Genomic DNA, 18,264 nt, shown 5'->3' with positions numbered 1-18,264 from the left:
AATATGTGTCCAGGGCTCCCAAGACCACCTCCAGGTTCAGGGATTTACCAGGGGGACTCACAGGACTCAACATAGAGTCATACCCATGACTAAGATTTATTACAGCAGGAGGATGCCAGGCACAAACAGCAAAGGGAAAAGACGCATGGGGCGAAGTCCAGGGAAGTCAGACACAAGCTTCTAAGGAGGCTTTCCCACCAGAATCACACAGGACACACTTAATTCCTCCAGCAATAAGTTGTGACCTCAGGTCTGAAGTGTTTTTTACTAGGGAAGCTCATTAGAGGATTAGGACTTATGGTTTTTATTTGGGGCTGGTCACTAGGCACCGCTGCCCGGCACATACCCAAATTCCAGACGCCCAGAAGGAAAGAGGTTGTTTGGCAGAAACCATGTTGTTTGTACAGTTTAGGCACAGTGAGTCCTTCTTATCAGTTCTGGGAATGGTGGGAACCCTCCCCAAGTCCAAATTCCTGGACACCAGCCAAGGGCCAACCTCACAAGCAGGCCTTTCTAAAGATAGCAATCTCAGGACTGCCATGTTAACTCTGCACAGCGTGTTAAAAAAATTTGTTACTTTTCAGTTGACAAAAATAAAGCATTTTAGAAAACAAGAGCAAGATAAGGTCAATGAAAGAAAATCTTTCATTTTTTTGCACATTGGAATCATGGTGATAAATTTTGATCTTACTTATGCACACACAAACACTGTGCATATTTTTAAAGTAGCTTGGCCTGGTAAGAAGATGTGGATGGAACCTCACACATTGCTTGGATTCTATACATTTTAGGATCTATTTCTGAAGGGAATGAGAAGAAGCAAAATCTAGATGGAACGAGTGTCTATCAGAGAGAGTGGAACCTGTGACTGCCTTTATTGTTTTTTATTCGAATATATATTTTTATTTAGAATGCAGGATTAACGGCATGATAATAAACTGTCACTCACAAGTCTGTACTGAGAAGCACATAATCTTCAAAACATGTTGTTTTTCACGAGTAATTTACACATAGCAGTATTATTATTTAGTACTAGTGTCAAAGACGACATTTAGATTCTTCAGCTTTAGGGCATTTAGCAACATCAAAATGATTTATAGTCAGACAGAGGAAAGCAATTCTAAAGCAGTTTCTTTTTCTTCCCTGCCAGTTCCTTTGCAGTAAGATCCATCTTCTTACATGAGGAATCACTAATGGAGAGAGCGTCAACAAATTTCCAGGTCTTATTCTTGAATACGACAGAGAATGAGTAGAACGATGACTGGGAATACCATAGGAGTCACTATTAGAGATAACCCCACTGGACACAGACTCTCCCTATGGGGTTCCAAGCCAGATGTCTCTGAGGTGGTTGGAGATGGCTCTTGTAGTGGACATTGCCCTGGATGGTTTTTGAGCCTTGATGACAGCAGCACCATGTTGCTGCACAGCCATGAATTCTCCCTGGGGCCAGCTGTCATGTTTCAGAGCTTCATAAACAACTTCCTTTGCTTGCAATTTCACCTTGGCTTGGTTGACATCTGGATACTGAGTGAAGGAATGGTTTCCCCAGATATGTAATATTCTTTACATTGTCAGCAGTCACACCAAGTTTAAGAGTAATTTGAACTTGAGTTTGGTTGTGATCCAAACAAGTCAAGCAACTGAAGTTCTCATTGAAGATGGATGGAGCCAACTTGGAGGCAGTCAGGCAGTTGATATTGGCTGGGTTTCCCATAACAATAACCTTAACGAACTTCTTGTCATATTTCTCCAAGGCTGCACCCTGCCATTTGATGATTTTTACATTTTCAGTAAATCTTTCCTCTCTTGGCGCGGAGCCCAAGAGAATGGCCACATCCAGGTCTTTGAAGGCAACTTCTTTGTTTGTTTGGATGACATCTGTCAGGAGGGGAAGGGCACAGTCTTGCTGTTCCATTAGGACACTGTTCAGGACAACAAGCATGGGGGTGATATCCAATGGCACAAGAATGATAGGCTAGTCTTCACCAAAGACAGATGCATTTCTAATACTGTAGAGCAGTGAATATATGATTTGACCAGCTGCCCTAGTCACAAGGACTGGGATTGGTTCAGACATAACGGGGAACTGTGTGACAATTTTAGCACTTGCCAAGTGAGCCTCAGGGAGTCAGGTTACCTCTACTGCACAACTGACTTGTGACAACCTTTAGCACAATACATTTATATTTGGTTTTGGTTTTGCTTTTTGAATACCCAGTGCTCAGAAAAGTAGCTGGCACATACAAAAAGCTGCAAAAATATTTGTACAGCAGGTAAATGATACACTATAAATGCTAAAAATGATTCCATTTCATAGACACATGAGTAAATTCAAGCTATATCAAAAACAAATGTGACTTGTGGCAGATGCTGAATATAACTTGAAGATTGGTATTAGAGCTACTGTGAGAAAACAGGTTAAAATATTTTTATTGTACCATACTTAGATATGTTGGAATGGAAAGTAAATAGTTGGCATTGCTGCTTTTGTTTGGTTAAGCTAAAACAAGAGAGGGAAAACATGCATGCACGCACGCACACACGCACACACGCACACACACCCCTGAAAAACATCTGGTGTTGTGTGGAATTGGGGAAGGAGAATCCCTAGTTCTCTGAATCGAGACTTGCTTAGAGCAGTCTTCTTCAATGCGAGACTGTCATCATGATATTGAGACTGTAGGGAAACTTCTCAGGACAGAAGCTCCCAGAAAACTTAAGCCAAAATCATTTTTCAAGCTATAAGACCAGTAAAAGAAAAGCTGGCTTACGGCTGGGCTTGGTGGCTCACACCTGTAATCCCAGTACTTTGGGAGGCCAAGGCAGGTGGATCACCTGAGGTCGGGAGTTTGAGACCAATCTGGCCAACATGGAGAAACCCCATGTCTACTAAAAAAAAAAATACAAAATTTTCCGCGCTTGGTGGTGCATGCCTGTAATCCCAGCTACTCAGGAGTCTGAGGCAGGAGAATTGCCTGAACCCGGGAGGTGGACGTTGCAGTGAGCCGAGATCGTGCCATTGCACTCCATCCAGACTGGGCAACAAGAGCAAAACTCTGTCTCAAAACAAAAAAAAAAAAAAAAAAAAAAAGGAGCTGGTTTACTGAAGTCTGAAATGAGATAGGTAGGAGAGATTTAAGAAAAGTATGTAGTCTTGAATATATCTTGTGGTTTTAGAACTGTTTCCCATTAAAGCTTTTTTTAAATAAATATTACGTTTTGCCTTATATTTTTAAAGCATTATTGAGGTGGAATATGGTACTTTAACTTGTGATGATAATTAGCATGGCCTTTATATATACATATATATTTGCATATGTGTGTAAACATACACACGTACACTTTTACTCCCGTTACTGATTAAAAATGGTTACTTTCTACTAGCTTAGGTAAAATACAAAATTTATTTGTAAATTGTGGAGAGATTAAAACAACCCACTTTAGAGGGGTGACATTAAGCCATTCTCATGCAGGCAAACTCAACTCTGCTTCATACTTGTGGCCTCGTGGCTGACACAATCTTTAACAACATTTTAATGTTCAAGAGTAAAAGTAAGAAGAAGAAACAGTCTTGTGAAAGACAACAGTAATGTGATGAAACACTTAAGAGTTCTACATTTCCGCGTTAAGTCACTATCCCTCTAAAATATTACTGTGGAACTTCTCCTAGGCAAATATTGACTCAACACATAAAGGGGCCTCAAGCATGTTTCTAGATATAGGATTTGAAAATGAATGCTAAACAATTTTTCTGGGCTATAGTACAATGAGATATTCCTAGAGTTTTAGAGATGAGTCAGTTCTTAAGAGACCCAGATGTAATTTTTCACTGTGCAGACTGAGAAAGTAGGCCCAGAGATTTTAAGGCATTTGCCTAAGATCATATGACAAGTTCTGGGCCAGTGGAAGAACCCATATCTGCTACTCCTAGAATTCTCTCCAGGTTATCCTACTTCTTCCTTCAGTCTCCAGAGAAGGGATTCAGGCATTAAGCACCCACTATATATATATAATAGATAGATAGATATTATATATATATAATTCATATAATTTATATATATATATATAAATATATAAAAATACAGCAGGCATGTCCAGCCTTTTTGCTTCCCTGGTCCACATTGGAAGAAGAATTGTCTTGGGCCACACATAAAACACAGCAACACTAACAATAGCTGATGAGCTAAAAAAAAAAATTGCAAAAAACATCCATAATGTTTTAAGAAAGTTTATGAATTTATGTTTGGCCACATTCAAAACCATCCTTAGCAGCATGTGGCCTGTGGGCCGTGGGTTGGACAAGCTTGATATTCAATAATCTAGAAGCTTCTGAATTAATACAGGTTTGATCAGGAAGTGATTTTATGCCTCTCAGGCTGAAGTGGGCGAGGCTTGGCTGTATGATGCCATTTTTAGGTTGTACTCAAGAATGAACAGCTGGGGAAAGTATACCCTCATTTGGTTTTGCCATGAAACCCAGGAATCTTGGAATGTCCATCGAAACTCTGGAAACTTTGGATATTAACTCTATGAGAATCCTAGCACTTTGGGGGTCTGTTTTTTTTTCTCAAATAATGCTGCTTTGTAACAAGCCTGCCTTCCTTTGGTTTGCAGACTACCCTGAGCCAGCTGGTGAGCCTAAAATATCACGCTGGCCCATCCAACTCGAATTTAGGGCAGCAGTTTGAATTTAGTTGCAAGTAATACATTAAAACCTGAAGAATGTTTTTGGTGTGTAGCTATATATTTTGAAAAAACTAGGGGATTGCTCGTGCTTGGGGATTCTCAATGACACATGACTCCAAAAATAGAACATGGTGGCCATCTCTCCAGGGCCGACTGAGGTGACAACATAGTCGCCCAGCTGGAGTTGCTGCTGAGAGGTACCTGCCCAGATTTGTGGTAGTGCAGCTTGTCCCCTAGATCTGCCTGCAGGCTTTGTGGATATGCCCCCAACCTCTCGCATGCTCAGTACTCCCCCGGGAGCAGTGAAACACAGAATCTCTAGTCATTTTTTGCTAGCAATCTAATGGAAAGTGGCATTTAAGTTTACTGTGTTTCACTCGTACCTCATGATTACAAGCCCACTCTGAGCATAACCTTAGCAGCATAGCAGAAGGTATGCCTACTCCTGGCTCTACCCCCAAAATGAGAAAATCTGTCTTTAATTAGACAGGTACAGTCTAAGTGGTTCATAAATAAACCTCTGGCATCATATTGGGATCAACACCCTGTTCCTGCCCTCACTCCTCCTACCTCCACCAAATCAGAGTGGTACTTTTCCAACAAATGATTGCCATCATACAATACTTCCTTAACCCGATGTTCTTAACCTGAGGAAGCAGTAAGACAGAAATTAGCATGAAGGGTCTTGTTTCTTTAGGGAGCATGATACCTAATCAGTTTTCAGGACACAATAAGAGTGTGTTCTTACTGGGTTTTCTTACCAGGACTCAAAGAAGTCAACAAAATTCTATCATTGTTGCTGCCCCCCCACCCCACCATCCCCCTTGCCACCCTGCATAACTAAATATTCTAATTAATTTAAGGAAATTAATGTCTACAGACGCTAGAATTAACAGTGGCCAGAATGAAGGAGAAAATCTCTTGTTAGCTCCTATTGTGTCAATCACTGTTTTTAATTTAGCAGTAATAAAACTCAGCCCCAGTTGGAGAACCGTGACCCTCACCATCTGGTATGGTAATTCACAAAACCTCTAGCTGGGACACTCCCAGCATCCAGGGGTTGAAATAGGATCGTGCTGGGATCAGATCCCTTGGCCCACGCTCCAGAGACCCAGGGCCAAAAGCGAAGGAAAACACCGAACATCAGAATGATGCCATCCCTGGGGTAGCAAGTAGTTTATCATGCGCTTTCCCAGACATCTGGCAGAGCATCTGTGGGGTGGAGGTCAGCGGAATCATGGACCATCAAGTCTGTAATTTTCCATTTACAAAACAGAAAAGAAAAATGGAAATGACCATGCAGTATGCTTCTGTGATCTGGATACTTTTACCACAAGTACTATTTGGCATTTTATGGCTGCCAAAGAAAGATAATCTGCCACCCATTCAGTGGAAAGCATTCTCTTGGTGAATAAAATAAATGGAAAGAATTCATCCTTATATATCACATGTTAGGTTGAAGTCACTGATGAATTAACATAGCTAAAACTCACCTTAGAAGGCTTCCCCCTCATTAGCTACCACTTAACTATCTATCTATATGTATTTGTTACAACAAATATATATGTTTTGGTAAACTGCTCAGTGCCTAGGTTTTATTTATTTATTTATTTAGAGATGAAGTCTTGCTCTGTCACCCAGGCTGAAGTGCAGTGGCACCATCTCGGCTCACTGCAACCTCCACCTCCTGGGTTCAAGTGATTCTCCTGCCTCAGCCTCCTGTGTAGCTGAGATTACAGGCACACACCACCCCGCCCTGCTAATTTTTGTATTTTTAGTAGAGACGGGGTTTCTCCATGTTGGCCAGGCTGGTCTCGAACCCCTGACCTCAAGTGATCCACCTGACTTGGCCTCGCAAAGTGCTGAGATTATAGGCGTGAGCCACCATGCATGGTTGTGCCTAGATTTTAAATGTTTATTTAAAGATCTTTATACTTTCTCTACATGCTAAATTTTAGTCAATTCCACCTTAGGATAAAGCTGTAAATTTCAGATATATCAGACCAAACAAGGAAACAACTCAGTTTAAAGACAACAGTTCCAGTCTTTTACTTTCAAATAATACTTTTTAAAGGGGAAATATTTTGTGCTTCTAGATGTTTTATTATTTGTTCTTATAAAAATCATAGTTTCATTTTCTTATAAGTTTTATCATACAAAAACAATAACAGAAACAATAGACTAGCTTCCCATATAACTAAAATAACATGGATTTCGTATTCTTCCTTTGGGCATTTCATATTGGCATAAAAATAGAATATATCTAACAATCTAAAGTAAGTTAGAATTGCTATATTTTCCACTGATATAATTTCTTTTTGCTTGGAATCCATGTTGGTACCTGCCTTTTAAGATAATAGCCTTATTACTATTATCTTAAACATCTCTGAGTGGTAGAGAAAACTAAGTAAGACACTTCTTTGAATAAGCTAAGTATAGCAACATCCAAACTCAACTTTTAACTCTTGTTGTTGTAGTTAACAAGTCTCAACAAAACCTTTGGCTCTCTTGTTCCCCCATGCTGTATCTACGGCAAGCAAGACCTTTAACCTACCAGACTTTACACACCTGTTGGTCTTTTGTTGGTCTTTGAGTCTGACCTTTGAAGCGAGCTTGACCTGCAGCTGTGCTGCCTGGCAGCTTAAATCCTCTGCAGGCTGACTTCATTCTTGTGCTTTACATCAGATGTTGTCTAACTGGGTTCAACGATTAGAGAAAGTGCATTATTTATGTCTTCATTTGGTCCGAATGTTTTTGTGTGAATGTGGCCCCTCTTGAGGGCTCTGAACAATTTAAAAGAGCCCAGTAAGATACGAATGGGAAATATAAGTGCATTGCTGTTTCCAGAAAAACCTGTGCTTTATCACCTTTTATTCTCACCTCATAATTACAAAGAAAGGCTGAATGAACCAGTAATAGTTCAACAAGTCACTAATGCAGACACCATGGCCTACTCCCCTTTGATTATCTGTAAGAAAACATCATGTTAACAACAATGAAAATGGGTATCTAAGATGAATTTGGGAAGGTGAGCCCCTTATTTTCATATCTTTTAAGACAACTTGTCAGGGAGGATAATTGCCACAGGCTTTGGGGTCATTGCTGATTCGGACAAAATTTAAACAGCTGCTGCAAGCACCTGTTCTTTATCCCAGGCCCTCACAATTGCTCGCAATGTGCTCACAATTCAGAATCAAAAAACTTTATTAAAGCAATTTGATTACTTTTAAATGATGTTTTATTCATGCATGCAAATAATTTTATGTTTCATGTCATGTATGTCTTTCTTTCCACATAGGCGAGTCTAACGACCAAAAAGAAAATATAGGAATTGAATTGTGGCAATGTGTACTAACCTTGGAGTGTTGATGACCACCACCAACTCTTACCCATTCTGATCTCAAGCCAGATTATTAATGCGGATAGTTAAACAGGTTTCAAGAAAGATCACGTATTATTGAGTCCTAGAACTTCTTGCTAGCTGCATGAGGCAGTGTTGGAAGTAGAAAGTATATTTCTTGGAGAAAAATTTCTACATCCCTGCCACTATCCCTCAATGCAGGAGGTGAGACAGAGCACAAAGGGAAGAAGATATGGAGACAGCCGTGGACAACACTAGGTTCCTCTCCGAAACTTGTCAAGGGAAAAAGAGGGAAATGAGCTTTCATCCAAGATCCTTCCAGGCACTGCTCTGATTTCAACGGGGAAGTGGCCCAAGTGATGCTTAGTGCAGGTTAGCTGACCTTAGATTCTCTCTGGGAAATGCTTTCTTGTCCCTGCTACACCTTTGCCAAGGCAATGGGTGAAAGGGATTCCAGGGCACTGTGGAAGTCAAACACCACAAAGAGAAAGAATGGCTGCTTCTTTGCTGTCCTTTGTGTTATGGTTTGAATGATGGTCCCCAAAGATATGTTGAAGTACTAACTCCCAGACCCATGAGTGTGACCTTATTTGGAAAGTCTTTGCAGATGTAATCAGGTTAAGATGAATTCATGTATTAGTCCATTCTCACGCTGCTAACAAAGGCATACCTGAGACTGGGTAATTTATAAAGGAAAGAGGTTTAATTGACTCACAGTTCTGCATGGCTGGGGAAGCCTCAGGAAACTTACAATCACTGCAGAAGGGGAAACAAACATGTCCCTCTTCACATGACAGCAGCAAGGAGAAGTGCAGAGCGAAGTAGGGGAAAGCCCCAAATAAAACCGTTAGATCTCGTGAGAACTCACACACTATCATGAATACAGCATGGAGGTAACCGCCCCCATGATTCAATCACCTCCCACTGGGCCTCTGCCACAACATATGGGGATTATGGGAACTACAGCTCAACATGAGATTTGGGTGGGGACACAGCCAAACCATATCAATTCACAACAGATTAGAATGTGAGATTGAATTCAATGACAGATGTTCTTAAAAGAAGAGAAAGCAGACACAGTCATGCACAAGGAAGAAGACCATGTGAAGACAGATGCAGAGATTGGGGTGATGCAGCTACTTACCTACCAAAGAATGCCATGGACTGCCAGCAACCCCCAGAAGGTGGGTGAGAAGGAAGCAGATTCTCCCTCACAATCTCTAGTAGGAACCAACCCTGCCAACAGCTTCATTTCAGACTTCTTGCCCCCAGGACTGTGAGAGACTGTTTCTGTTGTTTTAAGCCACCCAGTTTGTAGTGCTTTGCTATTGCATCCCCAGCAAATGGATTCACCCTGCCATGCAGCAAGGCAGTAACCATGCTCTGCTTCCTCCCTGTCTTTCCCAGAATAGAGGCTGGGAGACAGTGGACAATGGTAGATCCCTGTGATGCTTACTGATTGAAGAGTGGAGTTTGGCCTCTAAAGTCTCTCTCTGATGGGCACAAACCACCACCACAATAGTAGACCCACCATTCATTGAGTGTGTGCTACATGCCTGGCTCTGGTGTCACATGTGACTGAAGATAACAACCCTGTGGGGTTGCCCAAATCTCACAGAAGAGGAAGCCCAGGCTCAGATTCAGTCACTTGCGCAGGTCACAGAGCTCGAAGATGGAGAAGCTCAGATAGGGATTCCAACTCCACACCGCCACAACAGACTACTGTCTTCTTCTTCTTTTTTTTTTTTTTTTTTTTGAGACAAGATCTGGCTCTCTCACCCAGGCTGGAGTGCAGTGGCACAATCTTTGTTCACTGCAACCTCTGCCTCCTGGGCTTAAGCCATCCTCCCACATTAGCCTCCTGAGTTGCTGGGATTTCAGGCATGCACCACCATGCCTGGCTAATTGTTTTGTTTTTTTTTGTAGAGATGGGGTTTCACTTTTTTGCCCAGGCTGGTCTCGAACTCCTGAGCTCAAGTGATGCACCCACCTCAGCCTCCCAAAATGCTGGGATTACAGGCATGAGCCACTGTGCCAGGCCCAAGACTACTGTCTTCTTAGCAATTGTATTAAAATATTTGATGCCTTGTCACATAGTGGCACAAGGAGGTGTTTTCTGAAGAGGGTGGCAACCTTTTCCTTAAGTGTACGGAATTTAACTCAATGATCCTTAAAAATGTTTGCCTCAATTCCATTTTTTAGGGAAATGCAGAGAAAGTGGAAAGGTAGTAAACTAGTAGTTGAATTGGGGAAAGCAATAAAGAGGACTCAGAGAGTGGTGGTGATATTTTTACATTTCTTTATTTGGGTGACATTTTAAATCATACTCATTACATTTTCTGTGAAATGTGAATGATTTAGCTGTAGCACTTAAAACTAATGAACCAAGAGGCTATTTAGTCAGTGAATAAGTGGGGAACGAATAAGTCTAAATCCACATTGAACGTTTTAGAGGCTCAGCGTTTGCTGTAAATGATCTTGTTTCTCTCCCCAAGCCCCTAGTCTGTCTTGTAAGAACAATCAACTTGACCTACCCCAAAAGGTATGCTTTTGACTCACAAGACTGCCAAATGAAGCCAAGATAAAAGCCGTATGTAGAGATATGAAGATTGTAAATATTTGGGCTTAAAGGGCATCTATTCCTGCACAGTGTGAACCAGTCCATTCACAATATGCCAGCCTCAAACATATATTTTGAAATCAAAGGTAATAAACAACCTCTGAGTGTCCATGCATATGCATGTGGCACCCCTTGCATATTTAATTAACCGTGCACGTATGCCTTGCGCAAAAGCCATAGATGTGCCTCCGCTGGTATCTGAACTGTCCCTACTCCAAACAAAGCTGTGAGATAGGTTGAAGCTCAGGACTGTGGGGAAGACTTGAGCTCCTCTGAGGAGTCTGTCTTTGGCTTCACCACACCCCAAGCTGAGCATATTTTCTGGAAGGCATTATGTGGTTTGTTAGCAGCATCATTCTGAGTATCATCTGGAATATTCACGTGTCAGAGTCTGTGGACTGTCTCCCAACCCCCCAGTTCACTTCCTCTTCGTCCTGGGTATAATACTGGACTACCTTTCCCAGTCTCCTTTGCAATTAGGTGTGGCCATGCAACTGAGTTCTAACCCACGGAGTGTGAGTGGAAGTGGTATGAGCCATTCTGGGCCACAGTTTTTAAGAAGTGGATGTTTCTCCTCCATGTTGTTTTCTTTTTTGGCAGATGGATCTAGTCCAAGAGAAGGCCCTAGAGGATGGTGGACCAGAATGTGCAAGGAGCCTGGGTCTCTGAGTCACCATGTGGAGGAGAACCACTTATCAACCAGGTGCGGACAGTTAAGTGAACAGTGAGCGAGGAACAGACTTCCCTTGTGTTAAGCCATTGAGATTTGGGGACGATTTTAAGTGGATTTTTTAATCATAATCTAGCTGCCCAAAGTGTAGTTCATGAATTGGTGCTGATTCATGAACAATTTATTACTAGTCCACAACAAGAGAAGCATAGTAATTTGAGAGTAAGCATTAAGAAGCTTTTATAATAATTTAATACTACCATTATACCTAAGTATCATGAGTGGATTCATCTCGTTGAGCAGGGTATAACCGGGTTGGGTACTGATGAACTCCTGTAGTGAGTTGCATATGGCACAAGTGACATACACATGGGCAGTGACTGTGATCAGAAATTGAAAGTAAAAGCTCCCTACAACTGTGTGAGAAGCACTAGTCTGGCCTACTATAATGAATATAAGCCAGCAACTGAGACTGCTACAGGTACCCCAACTTTCTGCCTTTACCTATGTTACCATCCATTTGCTGCTAGAAACCGCTGATGCTACCCCCAAATATTTACTGAATACATATTCTCCCCATCCCCACTGCCCCAGCCTTAGCTTGGGCCCCACCCTCTCTCACAGGGATTATTGCTGATTAACTCTCTGCTGCTTCTCCTTCTTATCCAACCCCAAGATTGTCACCAGACTGATCCCTCTAAATGAAAATCTGACCGGAGCACACCCTACTTGAAACCCTTCCACAGCTTCCATTGCTTCAAAAATAACTTTGACTTCCATCTGGATATTATCTGAAATTCTAGCCTCATCTATTACTGCTTTCTGCCTTGCAAACTGTGCTCCAGTGACAGTTGAAATTTCATAAATGTGCCGTGCTGAATCATGTCTCTGTGCACTTGGGCTTGCTCTTGTCTCTGCCTAGAATCGTCCTTCCTTCCCTCTAAAACCCAATGAAAAACATCTTCATTCTTTAATACCAGCTGAAGTTCCCAGAGATCTCCTTTGAGTAACTTCTCCCAAGTAGAATTAAGCCATCTTTTCTCTGTACTTCTCTTACATCTCCTTCCGTTATTTTGCTTGTCATATAGTACTTATTTTAATTTTTCCTTATCTCACCCCTCAAAGCTTTATTTATATGGCACTGGGCATGGGGTCTGGCCCAACAAAAGGTAATCTTTCAGTGTTGAATAAATGAATGATTGAATGAGTAAATGCAGGCAATAATAAACAACTTAACTCATCAACTGGCTTTGCTCTTGCCCTTACTCTTGCCATTTAAGCAAGGGTCTGTCTCATATTAACTTTCTTCTAATTTGTAATGTAAATGGAACAACACAGGTAGCTTGTTAACATAAGAGACTGGAAAAAAGAACGGTAGCTGGAACCAGCAGCTCTTCATAAAACTTTTGTTCATACTTCCATGCTTTGGATTTATGAAGGTGTTAAGTAAGCTTTTTAAATCTTCTGAAGATCTATGTTAGCACACACTCCTGCTACTAGCGAATTTCTTTCTAATATGGCTTTTGCCATTCCCTAAAAAAAAAAAAAAAAAAAAAAACTACAATCAGGAAGAAATGAGTTGGACATCCACCAGCCTGGTGACAGCTCCCTCTGAATTCATAACATACCATTTTTCACAAGTGTTCTATTTTGAGTACAACCTAAGCCCGCCTCCTCACCACCTTTCTGGAAATTGTTTTGCAGTCTACAAAGAAAAGAATCCTTGGACTCAAAAGTTAATAAACATACAATACAAACTCTAGTACACATTTTGAGACAAGATTCAAACATACTTTTTTTTTTTTTTGAGATGGGGTCTCGCTCTATCGTCCAGGCTGGAATGCCGTTGTGTCATCTTGGCTCACTGTAACCTCCGCCTCCTGAGTTCAAGAGATTCTTGTGCCTCAGCCTCCTGAGTAGCTGGGACTACAGGTGTGCACCCCCATGCCTGTCTAATTTTTGTATTTTTAGTAGAGATGGAGTTTCACCATGTTGGCCAGGCTGGTCTCGAACTCCTGACCTCAAGTGATCCACCCACCTCAGTTCCCAAAGTGCTGGGATTACAGGTGAGACAATGCGCCGGTCTCAAATGTACATTTTGAAATCAAAGGTAATAAACAAAGTGAGGTGCGTGTCTGAAAAGAGATTCAGATATACATTTTAGAAGGAAGACAGTCATGGTATTTGTTGAATAAAGGGCCTATGCCCTTGAGGGAGTAAAATATCAGAAATATTTTTGTTAACTGTTTTAAATATTTATAATATATGATATATGTTATCAAGTTATTTTGATTACAGAGGGGCTGGTTTCCCTCATCATCGCCCTGACCCTCGGATGTACAAATGCACATACTTAGTGTAGTCATCAGGCATGATTATACCTTGCCAAGGATTTTCATTATTTACCATCAATGTAAGAGACACCTAAGCGGGGTGGACAAGGAGAGAAGAGGGGAAGGAGGGCCTTCCTCATAGGAAGCAGCAAACTACAGCTGTAAGCAAAGGAAAGACTATCGCACACTGCAATGGGAACCAGTCTGGTGGTTTTCAAGTTCCTGCCAATACTCCTGACGCTGTCCGCCCAGTTCTTCCATACTTTGTTGTGGTCTTGATTCAGTCACTTGTGCATGCCACTTGCTCTCTTAGGCTGATGCTGCCAGCAGGCTTTGGAAACTATGGTTCACTCCAGACTTTCTGAGGTCTTAAACGGTATCCAAAATTTGCAGAAGAGTCAGCCCCTTCTTGTTTTTGTTTTTAAGGGTACAATGAAAAAACATTTTAATAGTTATTTTTCACTCATTCCAACGTCAATATCTGAAGTGTGGAACATTATAAATCCAGTTGATATTGACCTCACAGATGAAAGCAAAACGTTCTAAGTACATATACTATATTTTTAGTAGTTTGTCAACCTTTTAATGGAAGCATATGTGTCAGTTTATCTTCCCGACTTGAGAGTAAAAGCCTGTTTATACCAAGGGCTGGATTATTTGGGTTTCTTTTTTTGAACATTTTAGAATACCAGCCTCATTATATTTTGATGGCAGCTTTGATGTGCTGTGGCTTGGTATCTGAAGGTCTTTGGAAGTAGTACAGGGCCAAATTACACTGAGACGCATCTTTCTCTGAGGATGGTCAAGAGAGTTTCATAGGGCACAGTCCACTGGGACCAAGGTGGTTTTTCTGGAGAATCCATGCAGCCACTCACTTGGCTGGTATAGATATGTTTATGACAGTCCAGTTTTGGTCTGGCAGCCCACACTTTTGCCAAGAAGGGACTTGGAATAAAAGTGATTGATGATGACAGCAACGTCTGCTCTAGGTGATGGAAGAAGACAGCTGGAAAGAGTTGAAACCTCCTTGAATTTTTTTCAAATTTTGGAATATTTGTATGATATATAATTAGATATCTTGGGGTTGGGACCCAAATCTAAACACAAAATTTATTTATGTTTCATACACACCTCATACACATAGCCTGAAGGTATGTTTTATATAACATCATTCATGATTTTGCATATGAAAGAAGCTTGTGTTTTGACTGCAACCTGTCCCAGGAGGTCAGGTGTGGAATTTCCCACTTGTGGTGTCATGTCATTGCTCACAAAGCTTCAGATTTTGGAGCATTTTGGATTTCAGATTTTTGGATTAGGGATGTTCAACCTGTAATGGCCTGTTTTTCTTACAATCGACTAATAGAGATTTAGGTGGGACGATGCCTGGAGTCTCTTCTGTGACTCCAAGGTGGGTGTTTAACATATTAACAGTTGTTTTATCAATGGCTCCTTAAATTCAAGAGAGGAATGGTCACCTGCCCTATCACCAAGATTCAAGTTGAACACACGACCTGGTCTTCTGTCTACCACCAGGAGCCTGCAGCTCCTGCTCAAGTTGGTAAGTCCCTGAGACATATACCTGTCATCTTCTAACTCTACACTGTTGAACTTGATGGGATTCTAAGAAATGTCATTTTAAAGATCTTTTGGGGCCGGGCGTGGTGGCTCACACCTGTAATCCCAGCACTTTGGGAGGCCGAGGCAGGTGGATCGCCTTAGGTCAGGAGTTCGAGACCAGCCTGGCCAACATGGTGAAACTGTCTCTACTAAAAATACAAAAAAAAAAAAACTTAGCTGGGTGTGGTGATGGACACCTGTAATCCCAGCTACTCAGGAAGCTAAGGCAGGAGAATTGCTTGAACCTGGGAATTGGAGGTTGCAGTGAGCCAAGATCACGCCACTGCACTCCAGCCTGGGCAACAAGAGCAAAATTTCATCTCAAAAAAAAAAAATAATAACTTTGGGGGGTAATTCAAGAATTTTTCTTAAAGTAAACCATATCTCTGTCTTTTAACTCTCTCTCTCTCTTTTTTTTTTTTTTTTTTTTTGAGACAGAGTCTTGCTCTGTCACCCAGGCTGGAGTGCAATGGCGTGGTCTCGGCTCACTGCAACCTCCGCCTCCTGGGTTCAAGCAATTCTCCTGCCTCAGCCTCCTGAGTAGCTGGGATTACAGGCATGCACCACCACGCCTGGCTAATTTTTGTTTTTTTTTAGTAGAGATGGGGTTTCACCATGTTGGTCAGGCTGGTCTCAAACTTCTGACCTCAGGTGATCCACCCACCTCGGCCTCCCAGAGTGCTGGGATTACAGGTGTGAGCCACTGCACCCGGCCCTTAACTCTCTATCTTTTTATATTCAGAGCTCCACATCTTTCAGTAATATACAATACTGCTCATTCCACATCAGGGCTCACTTCCCTTCCTTCTCCTTCGAGGTTTTAGGGTTATCTTTGAGTCATCTGTGGTCAGCTGAGAAGAAATGAACAATTTATTCTATTTTGAAAGAGCAACATACGTTGAAATTCTGAACCCCACAACTGACATTTTGCAGCTTGTTCTCCCAATCCTAAGCTCAGAAACAGCTTCCCATCGAGCTCATACAGACCTTTTCTCCTACTGTAAGAGGGCAGGAGTAGGGGTGGGGGTGTTGGTAAATAGTGACTCTTCTCACCGAGGTGCCAGGCACTGTCGTTTATTAATAGCTATGTGGTGAAAAAGCATGACTTAAAAGCTAGGAAAACAAGAACAAAAATTTCTCTGCTCAATCAAAGAGTGTGTTACTGTACAGCCAGTGTAGCTGCAAATAGTCCCTAATTCATAAAATGATTGTGTTTTAGAAAACTCAACATATATACATGTGTCAGTACATTGGTGTGTCTGGGGCTAACAGTGGCTTTCTCTCATGAAAAAGGATGAAAGGGAACATAGGGAAGCTTACTGAATCCATAATAATATTAGCTAGCAATAGTTAACCCTTATTAATCTCTTACTCCCTGCAAGGTACAACAACTATTATTATTAGCTATTATTATCACTCCTATATTGCAGAGATAAAACCAGGGTTCAAGGGGTTAGGCAAGTCAAGGTCACAGAGCCAGTAAGTGGTAGAGACTTAAATCTGGTAGGCTCTTTGCCATTCTTCTCTACTTACTGCTGGCATAAAAGGGTGAACAGGACAAGGAACACTGGCCTGAAACTGGCCTCAAACCTTGGTTTCCTGCAGGAGGGAGACTGACCGCTTTGGAAAAACAAAGCAAGAGAGGAAGTGATTTTTATTTCCTGCCGTTATGTGTACAGTAGGCATTCAGCAAGTATCTGAAGAAGTCAACTCCAGTTTTGTGCCTCTTCCTCTCTCCCAGGCAATCTCTAGCGTCAGCAAACCTAGATGACTTCTAGTCCCTGCCACAAGCAGCTCAACCACCCCAATCGCCAGGCTGCCTGCCTCACCATCAAGTCCCGCTCCTAATCCTATGGAAATAACCAGGCCATTAATTCACTCAGTTCATATTTATTATACTACATGTCTACTATGTGCATTGTTAATTCCTGGGAATGCAGCAGTAAACAAGAGACCTTGTTTCTACCCTCACTAAGCAAGAAAACAAAGATATACATAGGAATTACCATCTGTATTTTGTTCAAGAAGAGAAAGCAAACCTGGATGTTCAATAAAAAGATTAAAATTTAAAATCAGCTAAACGATGAGAGATTCATATTATAGAATATAATGCACCCATTGAAATGATTATATGGGTTGTACAGAAAAACTTACTGCCATGGAAATACATCCACATTCTATGAACTGAAAATAGTTAATACAAATAGTGTATTTGGGGTAAAAATACAACAAGACATAGATAAGCACTAACAACAACAACAACAACAAAATAAAGTAAAAGGGGTCTCACTATGCTGCCCACGCTGGTCTTGAACTTCTGGCTTCAAGCAATCCTCTTGCTTTGATCTCCCAAAGTGCTGGGATTACAGGCATGAACCACCATGCCCGGCTGAATTTTTTCCTTACATGGCTTTGCCTTACTTGAGGTGAAAACTTTATGGGGTCATTCTACCGATAAGTCCCTTGAGTTAGCAGCACCATTTCACTGATAGGTTTACACTTACCAATTTTTCTTTCTTTCATTAGTATAATAAGCAGGTTAATAATTTAAATGTAATTAAATAACAATATTCAACAGGAATATTAGTTTGAGTGACATGTGATAACAACATTCAACAGGAATATTAGTTTGAGTGACATGTAATGTTTTAGGTCACCAACAGTTATTAATGACAATTTCTTTTTCTTCTTTTTCTTTTAGGCTTTAGGATTCAAATAAGAAAGTCTACCTTTGCCAGAAAGCAGGGACGACACATCCTTCTTCAAGGCCAGCCCCAAGCAGACTCTTTAGACCTGAGGTCAAACTGTAAAATGAACAATTATCTTTCCTGCTAGACAGGCTCCCCCTGAAGTCCTGCCCCACCCTGATCTCTGAGCATCTCACCTACCCTGGACACACTGCTTTGGTAGAAGGAGCACCTCATTGTTATCAACACCCACCAGACAGCACTGCAATCTAGTTTTCCATTCA

The 18,264-nt window shown here is 41.4% G+C and overlaps 1 pseudogene; it reads right to left on the bottom strand.

Moving 5' to 3' along the window:
* Nucleotides 1-1,038: 1,038 nt before the first annotated feature.
* LOC100608426 (malate dehydrogenase, cytoplasmic-like) lies at nucleotides 1,039-2,080 on the bottom strand (annotated as a pseudogene).
* Between the last annotated feature and the right edge of the window lie 16,184 nt (nucleotides 2,081-18,264).

This window comes from Pan troglodytes, chromosome 5 (genome assembly GCF_028858775.2).
Source record: "Pan troglodytes isolate AG18354 chromosome 5, NHGRI_mPanTro3-v2.0_pri, whole genome shotgun sequence".
NCBI lineage: Eukaryota > Metazoa > Chordata > Mammalia > Primates > Hominidae > Pan > Pan troglodytes.
The sequence above is the reverse complement of the archived record's forward strand: the minus strand, read 5'-3'. Positions and strand labels throughout refer to the sequence as shown.